This window comes from Jaculus jaculus, chromosome 13 (genome assembly GCF_020740685.1).
Source record: "Jaculus jaculus isolate mJacJac1 chromosome 13, mJacJac1.mat.Y.cur, whole genome shotgun sequence".
NCBI classification, from domain to species: domain Eukaryota; kingdom Metazoa; phylum Chordata; class Mammalia; order Rodentia; family Dipodidae; genus Jaculus; species Jaculus jaculus.
Window position 1 is genome coordinate 3,115,514 of NC_059114.1, and position 13,551 is coordinate 3,129,064.

The 13,551-nt window shown below is 40.0% G+C and overlaps 2 pseudogenes; one reads left to right on the top strand and one right to left on the bottom strand.

The window, feature by feature from the left end:
* Positions 1-769: 769 nt before the first annotated feature.
* LOC101610969 lies at positions 770-1,647 on the bottom strand (annotated as a pseudogene).
* Positions 1,648-8,133: 6,486 nt separating this feature from the next.
* LOC101611261 lies at positions 8,134-8,363 on the top strand (annotated as a pseudogene).
* The last annotated feature ends 5,188 nt before the right edge of the window (positions 8,364-13,551 follow it).

The following is a 13,551-nucleotide window of genomic DNA, read 5'->3' on the forward strand; positions in this document are numbered from 1 at the left end:
CCTGGGCTAGAGTGAGAGCCTACCTCAAAAAAACAAAACAAAAAAAAACCCAAAGAACAAAACAGTTAATATTTACATCTATAAAATGACATCTAGAAATGAAATTACTGGGTTAAAGGGTGACTATATATAACCTGATATAATTTGCCAACTTTTTGTGTGGTTTATTTTTTAATTCATTTGATTTTTTCAAGGTTGGGTCACTCTAAAGTGGGATGGCCTGGAACTGACTCTGTAGTCCCAGGTTGTCCTTGAACTCATAGTGATCCTTCTATCTCTGTCTCCCGTGTGCTGGGATTTAAGGTGTGGTGCACCATGCCTGACTATTTTTTCTTTAATTTTCAAATGGTTATCATTTATTTGTTTTCATCATAATTATTAACACATGTGAATTGTACAGCTTAATGGGATTCCCTGTGATATTTGCACTCATACTTATATCTTGTATGATCATGTCCTTTCACAGATCCATTTAATATCAGAAGTGGTGCAGAGGATGAATCCTCCTTACACACAAGAGAATGCCAGCCACATCCTGAGGGTTGTCAAGATGAAAAAAGACAGTTGAGACCTGGTCACTTTCTATGGCCTCCACCAACAGTCACCACTTTTTTGCAGGAGGACATATTGTTTTTGTCTTACTTCTATTAAACTTTGTATTACATACACACACACACCCCAAAAAATACCCCACCAGCTTTTCAAATTTACTTGCGGGAAAGATCAATGGGCATTTCTCAATATCTGATTCCATAGTGTGTGCCAATATTCAGCCAGATGTGGATCTCTGTGAATCAGCACAAAGGGGCTGAAAATCACATAACCAAGGGTCAGAAATTCTGGAACATATACTACTATGGAATAATTCTCTAAGGAGAAAGTAAAATATATAGAAATGAAGCAGTCTGCCCAGTAGAAGAACAGAAAGCACAGCATCAGGAGGAGGACACTCCGAGCGGCTCTCAGCTCAGGGGGAGTTTGGTGGAGCAGCTTGGGGTTCCGCAGGTAGAGGACATGCTGGTGGTGCCTGTGGAGAAGAAACACCATGTAGCCACTGGCCCCGCCCAATGCACTCTGAAACACAGCATCTCTCAGTATCATGAGAGTAAGAAAAATCCATCTTGTTATCCAGTTTTCTGGCATAAAATAGCAATAGTTGTCAATCCTGTTCATCCGTGATATGTTCATACTGCGGGCAGTTTTAACGTAATAGGGTAAGTTCATGCTGATCAAGGAATTGAGGACCCAAAAGAATAGCAATAGGTAAAGGATGTGACGTGGTGTCTTCGGGTTGAGCCTCCTCCACAGAGAATCTGTGGGACTAATGGTGATGGCCTGGACCACTGTAAGGAGACTGCTGATGCAGATGGAGAGGCCACGAGCTACCCTTGACAGGTAAATGATGATTTTACAGCTGGTGTCATCTAAGAAGTCTCCCAGATTGAAAGCTGATATGGTCTTGGGTATCCCTTTTGAAAGAAGCATTATTATATTTGTCAAAGCCAAGTGAATTAGGATAAGATGTATAGGTTTCTTCTCAGTGCTTTCAAAAATGCACATGTAGTTCACCAAAACAAGCATGTTTCCTATGATACCAAGTCCTGTCAGACAGAGGAAGATGGTTCCCTTGACGAGGTTCAAAACCATTTCTTATATCCTATGCAGAGAAAAGCTTGATACAGGAAACACATTTTTGAATAAAGCACCAGTAAACATGGTACATATTGACAAAACCAGGTCTCAACTGTCTTTTTTCATCTTGACAACCCTTAGGATGTGGCTGGCATTCTCTTGTGTGTAAGGAGAACTCATCCTCTGCACCACTTCTGATATCCTCTCACTATTCTGGAATGTAATGTTACAATGTATAATAAGTAAGCTGGGCAGGGGAATGTAAACTGAGCAGATATTTTCAAGAGAAAGCTGCAAAAAGGGCCAAAACAATACATGAAAAAAAAAAAGAAAAAAAAAACTGCTTCCTACTTTTCTCATTGGGAACAAATCTCTTACTTAGAAAAACAAACAAAACAAAAGCAGGTATTCAACAGGCTGAGGCCACGAAGGCTGCCATGCAGGAACCCTGGGACTCTTGCTAAATAGAGGTCTGCGTACAGGCTGAGTGACCTTGGGAGTCCTTAAGGGACACTAAGAGCAATTCTGAATGAGGTGGAGTTTATCAAGGTAGATTAGGAGGTGAGGACTTCATTACATCTATTTCTGTTCTTACAGAATAGGGTGCGTGCATGAGGATCACCAGACAAAAGCTTCTTGGGGGTAAATATACAAAGAGATCACCTAAACAGGGGGGTCATAATGGCACTTTAATTTTACTTTTAATTTAAAATTTTTATTTACTTTTTCAATGTCATTCTGAGAGCAACAGTGGTTTCAGGTAATCTTGCTAACTGTTTTACCTCTGTCCTTTCTCCAAACCTGGTTAGCCGTGGAGTGATTGTGATCTTTATCAATCTGTGCTGGTTTTCAAACTTCAGGCCTGGATATGATCAAAAGCTTCAAGTTACTTTTGTATCTATAAATTTTATGTCAAAACTGTGGACATTGTTTCATCCTGAATAAAAACAACATTTGACCCAACCTATGGAATTCATGTATTTTTTTTTTAACTCTTGGAATATGATTGTAGGAGTCTGTTCCTCCTCTTCCAAATAAACATTACACAACTTTCCTGGGTCTCCTCACCCTAAATATCTCTCAGAGCAGGAGCTGCAGAAACGTAGGCTGGCCTCAGCTTTGGCACCAGGCTGCCTCACAGCTAGAAGTATTAGTTATCGCTTTTTATCCTCCCCCCTGACATAGGGGAATTTTTGCCTATACCAGTGCACCACAGAAAACAGCCCACCTCCTAACTCCCCACCATATAATACAATATGCTACTAGCTTCAACAGCAAGCATAGCAGTGTCAGCTAATAACTGAAATAAAAATCAAGTATTCAGAAAGAAATTGAGATCTGTTGAAAGACTACACTGAATGTACCTCAAAGGTCTCATTAACTTATCAATCTGCTCAAAGTTTTTTCCTGCTTGCTCCTCAGCCTTCTCATTCCCCCACCCTCAAATTCCAAAAATTAGAAGCATATTTGATTTTGACATGAATTTAGTGACTTCTCCTTTTTTATTTTTTTTTCCTGAATGATTTCACAGATGGTCTTGGGGAAATGCTAAGGCAACTAGTCAAAAAATAAAAAGAGCCAGGCGTGGTGGCACACGCCTTTAATCCCAGCACTCAGGAGGCACAGGTAAGAGGATTGTTATGAGTTCGAGGCCACCCTGAGACTACATAGTGATTTCCAGGTCAGCCTGGGCTACAGTGAAAACCTTCTCTCAAAAGCCAAAAAAAAAAAAAAAAAAAAAAAAAAAAAAAAAGAGAGAGAGAGAAAGGGATAGGAAAGGGACCAGGGGGAGAGGAAAAACAAATAAGGGATGGCATAGTCATTTCATGTTGATACATCAACAATACCCCACATGCATCCACATATCAACGGGAGGAGGGTAAGTGCATCCATCAGGTCCAGTTTCCTCAAATAAAAATGTAAGACTGTTGCTCCTTGCTTCATAACACTAGGATTAAATCTTAGCAACTCATAACCTGAACAATTAATGACTATTTTTTTTTTCCCTACATAGTTCTTAATAGTTCTCAGCATCAAATAGGTGCAGAATGAGTGACACTGACTGCTAAGTATTATATAAAATTATATGTTAGGACAGGGAGATTTTAACAGTGGGTACAGAAAAGAAACCTTCAAATTAAATAGTAATGTAGCCATGCCTCTAAACCTCACAGAGGCACATGCCTCTAAACCTCACAAAGGAGGCAGAGGTAGGAGAACACTTGAATTCCAAGCCAGCCTGGTACTACAGATTGAGTTCCATGGCATCTTTGACTAGAGTGAGAAGCTACCTCTAACAACAACAAAAGAAAATAGTAATGCACTTATAGCATAGACAAAGCTGTATGGCATTAGAAATGCATATATGACCCCCCAAAATGTAATGAATAATTTCTTTAAAAGTCAGCAGTGCTGGAAGGGTTATAATGCAGATAAAACTGCAGGCTGGAGAACATAGCTTTTTTTTTTTTTTTTTTTATAGAATTTCTTTCCAGTTATTCGATAAAAACAAGAAGGGACTGTTAGGCAAAGAAAAACCCACATTGGTGTTCCCTGTGATATCAGATCCCGAGCAAAGGGAAGGGCATACTTGTGCATTGCTGGAAGTAAGTCCAAAACTTGTTCTCCTCATCTTGATGGCACCAGGTATTTGCCTTGTAAGCATCAAGACATGACTTAGGAGCTGGAGAGATGGCTTAATAGTTAAAGCCTGGGAAACCTAAGAACCCTCTTAGCAACTCATAACCTGAACAATTAATAACTATATATTTTTTTCCCTACATAGTTCTTAATAGTTCTCACCATCAAATAGGTGATCAATTCCCCAGTCCTCAAGTAAGCCAGATGCACAAGGTGACTCATGTGTCTGGAGTTTGTTTGCAGTGGCTAGAGATCATTCTCTCTCCTCCCACCCCCCACCTCTCTTTCTCTCTTTCTCTATCTCTTTCTCTCCCAAATAAATAAAAAAGAGATGAGTTAAGGTCTCTGGCTCATAAACCCACTCCGCCCACTGGTTTAGTCAAAGAGAGCAGAAGACTCCTGCCTCAAAGAGAAACCTTAAGTGGCACATATAAATAAATCAAAGAACTGCCAGGGTTACTTACTTAACTGTGATGTAAATAAGCTCTTGGTTTGTCCTTCCTGCAAGAAGAGGTTTACAAGGTCATTTCTGTACCTGCCAAGGTAGTAATGCTCTTCAGGGTCTTAAAACAGTCCAAGGACTTAAGCACTTTTTAATTGTCAGGTTGAAAAAATCCCTCTGCAGAATGCCAGTCCCTGAAGTTCAACATTTCTTCTCCCTTCACAATTACTGCATTTGTTTGGCTCAGAAATATCTCAGAATTAATTGTGGTTTAATTATGTTTATAGAAGTATGTGAAGTGAGAAAGTGAGCAACTTGATTTCTATGGACCAGGAGTTCCCTGTGGGTCTGGTCCTCCCTTCATCTTTCCAAAAAAAAAAAAAAAAAAAAAATTTTTTTTTTTTTGAGGAGGGTCTCTATCTAGCCATACTGACCTGGAATTCACTATATAGTCTCAGGGAGGCCTCGAACATAGGGTTATCCTCCTACTTATGCCTCCCAAATACTGGGATTAAAGGCGTGCACCACCACGGCCGCCTACCAAAAATCGATGCCAGAGCTACAAATCAGAGTGGGGACCTGCTTCTGGGACACGGGATGTGTCAGTTCCTGATCTTCGCCAGGTCATCCTTCATATAAGGGCATAATAAGTGGCACCCAACACTAGATACTCAGTTTTCTAAGTACTTCCCAACCAAGTGCCCCAGTAATTCTGCCCCCTTGCTATACCTATACACGTTCTTGTTCATGGGTATGGTCTGCCACCTGTGATTGTCTTATTCCTTATTTACTAAACAGCAAACAGGACCCCACACCAGCTGGACCTCCGTTTTCAAACACTAATCTCTTCATTACACAGAGATTTTCCTGACACCTAACAGGCTAAACACACTTGAACCATCAATAAAAGATGGCCCTTTAACACAGTATTGTTTTCATTCTCAGTTGTTTAAATTAATTTATTTTATTAATTTGAGAGAGAGACTAGGCACACCAGGGTCCCTAGCCACTGCAGACTACAGATGAATGTGTCACCTTGTGCATCTGGCTTACGTGGGACCTTAGCCACTAAGCCATCTCTTCAGGCCCATTCTCAGTTTTAAATGAGTGGGATTGATGAAAATTTAGGTAAATTGCCCAATGACACATTCAACTGAAAGTATAGATATAAGAAGGAAAAGTTCAGTTTCCTGTGTATAAAACCAGGGGATTATTCTCTAGTTTCTCTTCTAGGCCATTTTTCATTATAAATTGTATAATTAAAATTTTTTTCCTTACCTCTTTGAGATGTATGCAAATATTTTTGAAAGTTTCTTGTACAAGATAGTGTTTCTCCTCTCAAATGTAATCCTCAAGGAAAATGGTACTTTATTTATTTTTCTCTTATGTAAAACTGGCAATGAAACCTAGGCCTTCCACAGTTTTGTGAAGGAAGTGGTTATAGGGTAATAGTAAAGAAATGTTACGTGAACTTAGTGAGAGAGAAGAAAAGATCTATTGTGATTTTGTTTGTTTGTTTGTTTGAGGTACGGTATCCCAGGCTGACCTGGAATTCACTATGTAGTCTCAGGGTGGCCTCAAACTCATGGCGATCTTCCTACATCTGCCTCCCAAGTGCTGGGATTAAAGGAGTGCGCCATCATGTCCACTTGTTTTTATTTATTTTTTTTAATTTATTTGAGAGCGACAGACACAGAGAGAAAGACAGATAGAGGGAGAGAGAGAGAATGGGCGCGCCAGGGCTTCCAGCCTCTGCAAACGAACTCCAGATGGGTGCGCCCCCTTGTGCATCTGGCTAACGTGGGACCTGGGGAACCGAGCCTCGAACCGGGGTCCTTAGGCTTCACAGGCAAGCGCTTAACCGCTAAGCCATCTCTCCAGCCCTGTTGTTATTTTTTTAAAATCAGGGCATGGTGGCTGATGTCTTTATTCCTGGGGTGGAACTGTGTGACTCAGTGTTCTAGGTGATTTCTACAGCAGGTCCTGGAGGTTATAACCTATGTAGGTGCCCTTGGATAACTGATAAATCTATGAGAGCATTGTTTGAAAATTCCCATGACATGAGATCATTACATACTTATTTTTCTTGTGGGGCTGTGTTCACTTAGCAAATGATACAACACATGTAGCCACCTATGTCATGGCAAAGGTCAGAATCTGCATTTGTACATGTGGCTAACATTCCACTGTGTGTTTCATTTATTTATTCATCAGTGCCAAATTTTGGGTATGATGAATAATGTTTCAAGGAACATGAGAGTATGACATTGCTTAGAGATCCAGATTTTTTTTTTTTTTTTGAGTATGCAGCTTGAAGAAGAATGACTGGGTCATAAACACTTCTCCTCTCGATGTTTCAGAAATCTCCATACTGTTTCACAGTAGCTCAACTTGTACTCTGCCCCACAACAGTGTGTACTTCTTTTTCACCAACACATCTTTTATATTTTTCATCATAGCTACTAAGGATAAAGTGATATATCCCTGTGGCTTTAAAAAAAAAAAAACAAAATGTGTTCTTTTAAATACATATTAATCTTTTCATTTGTTTATTAGAGAGAGAGGGAGAATGGGCATGTCAGGGCCTCTAGTCACTGCAAATGAACTCCAGATGCAAGTGCCACCACATGCATCTGGTTTACATGGGTTCTGGGAAGTTGAACCTGGGCCCTTAGGCTTTGCTGGCAAATGCCTTAAGCACTAAGCTATCTCTCAGGCCATAAAGTCAACTTTCTTTAAAAAAAAAATTTATTTAGTTATTTAGGGAGAGAGAGACAGAGAGAGAAAAGAAAAAGAAGAGAGAATGTGCATGCCATGGCCTCCTGCTGCTGTAAAGGAACTCCACATGAATGTGCCACCTTATGAATCTGGCTTTATGTGGGTTCTGGGGAATTGAACTCAGGCCTTCAGGCTTTTCAAGAAAGTGCTTTTGCATGGTGGTGCACACCTCTAATCCCAGCACTTGGGAAGTGGAGGTAGTAGGATCGTTGTGAGTTCAAGGTTAGTCTGAGAATACAGAGTAAATTCCAAGTCAACCTGTGCTGGAGTGAGACTCTACCTCAAAAAAAAAAAAAAAAAAAAAAAGGAAAGAAAAGAACATGTTTTTATCTGCTGAGCCATATCTCCTTCTTATGGTTGTAATGTACATTTCTGAAATGATTTATTAATATTATTAATCATTCATATCCTATCTCTGAAAATGTCTACTCAAGTTCTTTCCCCATTTTTAATTCAGATTGTATATGTTAGCTTTTTAAAAATTTTGCTTTGCTATTGAAGTGTGTGTGTCCATGCATCATTTGAATATTAACATTTATAGACTATATAGCTGTAAACATTTTCTCTCCTGGGTTACTGTTGTTATTATTGATTTCTGCAAAAGGATTTCTACAAAAACACTTGGGTCCCTGAGCAGCACCATGACAGTTGGCAAGAACAAGCACCTCACCAAAAGTAGTAAAAATGGAGCCAAAATAAAGTGGTTGATCCATTTTCTAAGAACGGTCAGTATGATGTGAGAACACTGGCTATGTTTAATATTTGAAGTACTGGAAAAATGCTAGTCACCAGGACTCAAGGAACTAAAATTGCATCTGGTGGCCTCAAGGGTCACATGTTTGAAGAGAGTGTTGCTGACCTTTGTGTGTAGGGAGAACAAGGTGACTCTTGTCCTGACCAGATTCCTGGCTGCAAGATGCTCAGAAAACAAAGTTACCAATGCTGATCCTCATTAATGACATTCTTCTGTTCAAGGAAGTTGAAAATAAAGGGAAGAGACTCACTCTGTGTCTTAAAGCTGGTCCCTCTGCTGACTGGTGGCTTGGAACTTTGGGAAAGTGAGGGCTTGTCTAGCGATGGGAAACTCTAGATATGAAAACTTAGATAGTTATTCACCTTACAGCTTGCCTATTAAAATAATCAGGCCTTCATTACAACCAGGATAACTTGTGAGCCAAACACATGTCATGGAGGGAGAAAGATGGACATTTTACATTGGGGGACTGAGACTCTGCAGAGGTTTGCTTCTCCCTGACAAGGTGACAACTTTTGGAAATTGAAGTCGTGGTAATGCTTTAAGGTAGCCATGCACTTGCAAACCCTGCAGGAACAAATAAAAGCAGGGAAACATCGCTTGCCAAAAGGACCAGAGTTTGTGTTCATCACAGCCCATAGCGACCACAGTGAATGAACCTAACAGTACAATGATTTACTCACCTGAGCCATAAACAGTTCGCTCAGAAACGTAAATGTTCAACTCTCTTTTTTAGTTTTTTGGATAAGCCAGAGTGCTGGGGGGTGGAGGGGGGACAGCTTGTGATGCTAGATGGAAAGGCATGTTCCTGGAGCCAGAAGGAGGAGAGGGTGCTCGGACAGCTGTCACTCCATTGTGTTTGGGAATCTCTGTCCCCGTGCTGGGCTCTGCTGTCACTAGATAGCTGTGGGCTAGTCCTCGCATAAGGGGATCTCTGCGCTGCATCCAGAATGTTGAGAGCTTGCTTGGAGGCTCTAGCAGGGCGGCGCAGCTGCTCGTACACCCTTGGCGGAAGACCGGCGCTCCTCTGCTTGGCCAAGAGCACAGCCTCGGGAGGGACGCACATGGAGCAGCGAGGGAGGAAGGGGACGCCTGCCTAGCCAGCCAGATCAGCCGAATCGACCCTGGTGATCAATGGGGTGACAGATGTGGCAGCCAGATCACCCTCACATCGTGCATCCAGAAATTTGAAAGACACAATGGCTTTTCACAAATGAAGCTGTCTTCATGCTACAAGTTCATCTACAGTATGAGTGTACCAGAACTATTATCTTTTACAAAATTTTGTCACTTAATATTTTGGTAAGTTTCTGTGTTTTAAGTTATTCACTTGCAATTCTTTGTTTTTGTTTTTTGTTTTTTGTTTTTTGTTTTTTTGGTTTTTCGAGGTAGGGTTTCACTCTAGCCCAGGTCGCCCTGGAATTCATTATGTCGTCTCAGGGTGGCTCCAAACTCATGGCGATACTCCTACCTCTGCCTCCCAAGTGCTGGGATTAAAGGCGTGTGCCACCATACCTGGATACCTGTGGTCTTTATAAGCTTATTTGTAAGTAATGTATTAACAATGATTACAACTTCAATTCATAGTTGCCTTAAAGATTTCTGTACTGCTTTGCATGCAGTTTACTATTATAACTTGAGGTATCCCTCTAGTCATGTGTCTGCCTTGTATCACACCTAAATATAAGCCAATGTCCATAGGTCCTTCAGGACAGAGAGATCTAGGGCAGTGTTGTAATAGGTAATAAGAAGCGTAAAGAGAAAGCCTGAAGATTACCATCACAAGTGTATATGGAACATAAAATCCCAAGGATTAGAGCAAACATCCTAATTTCTTTTGTTCTGAAGAAATTGCCCTATGTTTGACATATATTCTTGGGTGTTGAAAATCATTGGCATTCTGTGATATAAAAAGAATAAGATGCAGGCTTAAAATCTGAAAATAAATGTGAACTAAAGAAGGTCACTGCAGCCCTGTGGTTACCAGATTGCAGGGATATGGATGATCCCCATTTCACAAACTACATTGACTCCATAACTGTAGAAAACACCCACCGGGTCTCCTAAACCATCTTGATGAATCTCAACCCATCCAGCTCTACTCAAAGCCTCAGAGGCGCCTGCTATCACTGAGAGCTCAGCCTCCTGCTAAAGATCCAGGCACCATCACAGACTTCCTCTAGCACACGCTCTGGTTTGTCCCTGTGGATTACATTGATTTTTCAGGTATAATGTCCTCCTGGGAGTCCTTAGCTGATCACGCTTTACTTGGTTGACCTTCCATGGTGAGACTGTACAGTTGTTATTGATGTTGAAAACAGGACACTCCAGAATATCTGTAGGAAGTGGGCTTAAAAATATGGCTCTAGGGCTGGAGAGATGGCTTAGCAGTTAAGTGCTTGTTTGTGAAGCCTAAGGACCCGGGTTCGAGGCTCGGTTCCCCAGGACCCACGTTAGCCAGATGCACAAGGGGGCGCACACGTCTGGAGTTCGTTTGCAGTGGCTGGAGGCCCTGGCGCGCCCATTCTCTCTCTCTCCCTCTATCTGTCTTTCTCTCTGTGTCTGTCGCTCTCAAATAAATAAATAATAAATGAACAAAAAAAATATTTAAAAAAAATAAATTAAAAAAAATTAAAAAAAAAAAAAAAGAATGGGTTAACTGTTTCTAAGGACTTTTCCTAAATGGCATGCAAAGTTCATGAATGAAGAGGGACGATTTTGTAGCATTTGGTTTTTTGTTTATCAGAAAAATGGAAAAAGAACTGTTTTAAAGTTTGATACTTTTAAATAGGGTTTTTTTTTTTTTTCGCCTACTCTGATAAAGGTGATCTTTACAAATACATACTGATTTGGTTTTTTGATTCTGTATCCTAAATGCTGTTGGATACCCATTACTTTTGTGCTTTAATTGAATGAAGTGCTTACAAAAGCTCTGAAAATACTTTTTATAAAACCTGAAAATGCATACCAAAGCTTTCCAAGATAATTTTACAAGCAACTTCATGTAAGGGCTGTCAGGCTCTGAGATAGAGCAGTTAGTTGAGGGAGATTTACATTAGAGACTATTTTGTAATGTAGCAAAGGGCACCTTTATAAGAAGAGTGACTTGCCAATATATTTCTACAGCTAATCTTTATAAATTCTAATGTTGAGTTTTAATGATTATTTTAAATATTTTATGTATTTGTTTAGTGAAAATCTGCATCTTATTCTTTTCATATTATGAGAAAGTTATCAGATTGGCTAATATTTGAAATTGTAAGTTTTATATGGAAATCTAATGTTCAAAATGTCAGTTACACAAGTGTTAAACTCTGTATTCTAATTTGTATGCACCTTGAAGCTGTACTGCAAAACTGTTGTGCTTGTTTCATATTGTAGTCTGTGAAATTAAATAATATTTTATAAAATTGAAAAAAATATATGGTTCTGGGGCTGGAGAGGTGGCATGGTGGTTAAGGTGCTTGCCTGCAAAGCCAAAGGACCCAGGTTCGACTCCCAAGATGCACAAGGTGGTGCACTCATCTGGAGTTTGTTTGCAGTGGCTGGAGGTCCTGGCACCCACATTTTCTCTCTCTCTCTACCTGCCTATTTCTATATATCTCTATCTCAAATAAATAAATAAAAATAAAAAATTGAAAAAATATTGTTCTAGAAATACAAGGCATGTGCATCAAGGATATAAAATTTGGATAGAAAACAAAACTGGGAAATGTCATACCTTTCAAAATTCAAGATACAAAGCAATAAAGACTACATACATTGAAATGTGGGCAGATGTGAGATCTTAAAAAAGTTGAAGTAACAGGATTTTATGAGTGTCTGTTTGTGAGGTGTGGTGAAAGCAGGCAGGCTCTGCATGTGCCCCAAGCTTCAGAAGTTGCATGTTGGGAAAGTTGTAGGATGTACTGAAAATTACACAGGGAATTATTTGAGGGAAATTTTTGGTTTGATTGGTGAGGTCTACCAGGACTTGGGCCAAGTAGATTACTTAGGCAAATACGGAACTTAAAAATGAATTTGCAAACTTGAACTTTTGCACACGAAAATTCAAACTAAGCCTAAATATTGTGTTGACTCATTCATAAGGAATTCCCTTGAAAAAGAGGAAATCTTTAGGTAAAATCTACACCCTACACCCACGCCTGTGAATGTGTCATGACTGACTGTAACAGCAGAAGTATGATGACAAAGTGTTTTCAGGAGATACTTATGATCCTCGTGGTTGCTTTCCTTAAAGTGACGTTTCCTGGATTCACAGTCTCCTGTCCATGAAGTAGCAAATGGCTTTGAACCCAGTCAAAGAGATAATTTTCCTCTTCTTATCTGGTCTTGGCATATATGTTTGTTATCAGTTCATACATTGTTGATCCCATGACTTAGCACCTGGAAATAGTGTTGTAATAAACATCCATGTACAGGTAATCCTGTTGTACGCTGTCATTAATTCTTTGGGGTATTTATCCAGGAGGGACAGAACTGAGACTTATCACAATTCCAGTTTTGCTGTTGTAGGAACTTGCGCAATAATAATTTCTGTTGTGTATGAAGTAACTTAATCGACATCACAACATATGATGATTATTCTTTACCCACACCATCACCCACATTTCCTGGATTGTTTTTTGTTTGTTTCTCAAGGTAGGGTCTTGGTCTAGCCCAAGCTGACCTGGAGTTCACTATGTAGTCTCAGTCTGGCCTTGAACTCACAGTGATCCTCCTACCTCTGCCTCTTCAGTGCTGGGATTAAAAACATGTGCCACCATGGTCAGCTGGATTTTGTTTTCATAGTTATATCCATTCTTACTGGGGTGAGATGGAATTTCAATGATGTTTTTATTTGTATATATCCCTGATAGCTAAAAATGATGACCAATTTTTCAGGAATTTATTGGCTTTCTGTACTTCATTCATTTAAAAAAGTACCTTCAGCCAGGCATGGTGACACACACCTTGAATCCCAGCACTAGAGAGGCAGAGGTAGGAGTATCGCGGTGAGTTAGAGGACAACCTTAGACTATATAGTGAATTCCAGGTCAATCTGGGCTAGAGAAAGACCCCACCTCAAAAAAGTAGTGTCTTCTCAGTTTATTAGATAATGTGTTAATTGAATAATCAGTCTGGTGAATTGTATTTTGTTTTGTTTGCTTGTTTGTTTGTTTTTTGATTTTTTGAGGTGGGGTATCACTCTAGCTCAGGCTGACCTGGAATTCACTCTGTAGTCTTAGGGTGGCCTTGAACTCATGGTGATCCTCCTACCTCTGCCTCCTGAGTGCTAGGATTAAACGCCTGGCTTTGGTGAATC